At 35.1% G+C, this 3,806-nt stretch overlaps 1 pseudogene; it reads right to left on the bottom strand.

Moving 5' to 3' along the window:
• LOC137628024 (U4 spliceosomal RNA) overlaps nt 1–8 on the bottom strand; it is a 61-nt pseudogene extending 53 nt beyond the window's left edge.
• Nucleotides 9–3,806: the final 3,798 nt, after the last annotated feature.

Here is a 3,806-nt window from a genome sequence, read left to right as displayed (position 1 = left end):
GCAAAGCCCCCCCCCCCCCCCCCCCCCCACTTTAGTTTGGTCTCGTATATATACAGTATTTATGTATGTGTGCGCATGCACAGACAAGCATGCAAGCGTGCATACAACTCAGCCCATAAATAGCAAGTGCTTACACAAGCATATAGTATCTGTATTTTATGATAATTTTCCTCTACAACTATTTCATGGTACGTGACGTATGATACGCGATGCACATCATGGGACGAAGACATTGGCAGGAAAACATGGAGGAAACCCCAGCTTCTCTTTCCTCGAATTCACACCCTTGGGTCAAGCACGAGTTGGGATTTAAATCTGAGATAAACTAAAGACAAGAATCATGACATTCTTCTGTGTGAAGATATTGAGATAATAAAAGACTTTTGATTCATTCTGTTATTTTTGCTTCAATTACAGTTTCACAAAAAGAATTACTTAAAAAAAAAGATATTTCCTTAAATAATAAACTGACAAAAATCTGCTTTCCAAAGAAAAATAAAAGAAAAATCACCAAGAAATTTTCATTTTTGTCATCAAATTATAGCCAGATTTTGATATGCTCTTTTCATTCCTCGAAACTTTAGGTAAATAAATACAGAGAATTTCTTCAAGTGTATGCATAGAATTCTTCAATGCAAGTCGTGGGATGAGACTTCAAATTGCAGATATGTTAGAAAGACCGGAATTCTCGCGTGTTGTTCTTTCTCAAGGTGACTTTTGGATGCTGAAGAAGAAAGAAGAGGAAGAAGAAGAAGAAAGAAGAAGAAAAACAACAACAACAAGATGAACAAGAAGAAGAACAAGAACAGAAAGAAGAAGAACAAAAAGAACAACAGCAACAAGAACAAGAAAAACAATAACAAGAAGATGTACAAGACAAAAAACAACAGCAGCAACAAGAGGAAGAACAAGAAGAGGAACAAGAAGAAGAACAGCAATAAAAACAACAACAAGTAAAACAAGAAGAAGAAGAACAGCACGAAGAATAACAACAACAACAGCAGCAATAACAACAAGAGAGTATGTGGGATGGAGAGAACGAAGAAGAAGCATATGTCAATTGTCATGCAGGCAAGAAGAAGAACAACAACAAAATGAGTTTTTACAGCTCCAAACTAATGGTTAGTTGGTTACTTCTTTTGACTTATTGCCAGATACATCGAGTTCGAAGGAATTTTCATTGTCACGAGTTGGGCCACTGATGCAGAATAAAACTAAAATATAAAGATTGTGAGAAAATGATTTCTACTTATCGCTTTGTGGATGATCAAGATTTAACCTATTTTCTCTCTCTCTCTCTCTCTCTCTCTCTCTCTCTCTCTCTCTCTCTCTCTCTCTCTCTCTCTCTCAAAAACACACACACAACAACAACAACAACAACAAATGCAACCGTTTCTAGTCCACTGCAGGACAAAGGTCTGACATGTCTATATACACGTCTGGGGTTTGGCCAGTTTTCAACACGACGGTGGACACTACGGATTGGTGATGGTGGAAGACTTTAGTCTGTTCGCTTACAGCAAGCCAACTTACCTTGGGTGGGCCTTGAATAGTAAAGCTCTGCTGATCATGGAGATACACAAACCCTTTCACCAAATTATGGTATCCCCACTCACAAATCAAATGTCACTATAAAAATATATAATACGATCTATACCAGTAAATATAAATTATTATTATTATTATTATTATTATTATTATTATTATTATCATTATCATTACTATTATTAATTGCCAAGCTACAACCCCTGTTGGATAAGCAGAATGCTAATAGCGCAAGGGCTCGAACAGGGATAATAGCCCAGTGAGGAAAGGAAACAAGGAAAAATCAAATATTTTAGGAGTAACATTAAAATAAAAATCTCCTATATAAACTATAAATACTTAAACAAAAAAAGAGGAAGAGAAATGAGATAGATTAGTGTACCCGAGTGTACCCTCAAGCAAGAGAACTCTAACCCAATCAGTGGAAGACCATGGTACGGAGGCTATGGCACTACCCAAGATTAGAGAACAAGGGTTTCATTTTGGAAATTATTCAGGCCAAGTCTCAAATGTCCCTATCTCTAAACTTGGGATATTTTAGAATTAATTCGTCATTTCCCTTCTTAAAAATTTTCCGACTTTCAAGATCCCGTTACATTCATTTATTTCCGTCATCACTTTTTTCCGGGTTTGTCTACACTGATGTATAAATATGGCTGTAAAGCTAGTATCAGCCGGGAACAAGCAATGTATGAATAAATAAATAGTTTTATCAATTAACACATACATACACATGTGTATATAAAAATGATTATGAATATATATATATATATATATATATATATATATATATATATATATGTGTGTGTGTGTGTGTGCGTGTGTGTGTGTGTGTTTGTGTGAATATATGTATTCATAAGTAAAAGATTTACATATATATACATGTAAACATGCAATAAATATTATTATATTATATCACACACGTGTATACATACACACACACATGTATATATATATATATATATATATATATATATATATATATATATACACACATGATAAACAGATAGCTAGATAAATATAAATATATAACCAAAAGCTTCACCTGAACGTGGTACTTAAGACGTCTACTAACAGCCTCTAATTTTATGATTATCATTCTCTTTTCTTCCCATCTGTTTGCTTTCTTACATCATCGAGAAGATATTCCCTTGCTTGGAGAAGTGCCAGCACAATCTTTATCTATCTCTTTTACGAAAGACAGGGTTTAAAGTTATTAATTTTCACTCTCTTGTGAAATCACTTCTTATTAGTATAAATCACAACTGATCTTTAATTTCAATATATTTTCCTTATGTTTTTAACTTTTTTTTTTTATAAAATCTACCGGATTCCGAGGTACAATTTTCTATGGTAAAGTCACATGATTTTTCCTCTACGTCGTAATGTCTTTATTTTGTGTCTGTATGTCGGTCTGTCTTTGTTTCCATAAGCAGTAATCTTGACAAAGGAATTATCTGTCTATAGGAGGCAAATTTCATTTCACAGCGAAAGGTATGTACTTGGACACACCTTTCCATAATGTATAAAGTATTCATTTGAATGGGAAATGTATATCTTTTCCCTAAACTGAAGAAGTGTATTTTAAGTCTATCATTCTTTGGGTTGGTCGAAGAGCAGGTTTCACTGTCAGTCCACGACCACTTGTGCAGTTTAAAGGTCTATTATATTATCATCATTACTAGTTGGAAAAGCAAAGTGCCATAAGCACAAGGGCTCCAACAGGGAAAAATAGCCCAGTGAGGAAAGGAAACAAGGAAATAAATAAACGATATAAGTAATGAAAAATTACATTAAAAAAAACATTAACAACATTAAAACAGATAATTCATATATAACTATAAAAAGACTTCAGTCAGCCTGTTTAACATAGAAACATTTGTAGCAAGTTAGAACTTCTGAAGTTCTACTGATTCAACTACCCGATTAGGAGGATCATTCCACAACTTGGTCACAGCCGGAATAAAACTTCTAGAATACTGTATAGTACCGAGTCTCATGATGGAGGTCTGACTATGAGAATTAGGTTTAAAGGTCGCTCATGAATAGCAGAGACAAGGGACAGTAACATTGCCCTATCAAGCAGGACGATGCCCTACAGACTGACCATATATACAGCGCCCAAGCCACTTCTCCACCCAAGCTACGACCAAGGAGGGCCAGGATATGGCTGTTGATGACTCAGTAAATAGACCTATAGGCTCGCCCAAACCCCCATCCTTAGCTCACAAGGACGGTGAGGTTGCAGCGACCAAATGAAC

Source organism: Palaemon carinicauda, chromosome 35 (genome assembly GCF_036898095.1).
Source record: "Palaemon carinicauda isolate YSFRI2023 chromosome 35, ASM3689809v2, whole genome shotgun sequence".
NCBI classification, from domain to species: domain Eukaryota; kingdom Metazoa; phylum Arthropoda; class Malacostraca; order Decapoda; family Palaemonidae; genus Palaemon; species Palaemon carinicauda.
The sequence above is the reverse complement of the archived record's forward strand: the minus strand, read 5'-3'. Positions and strand labels throughout refer to the sequence as shown.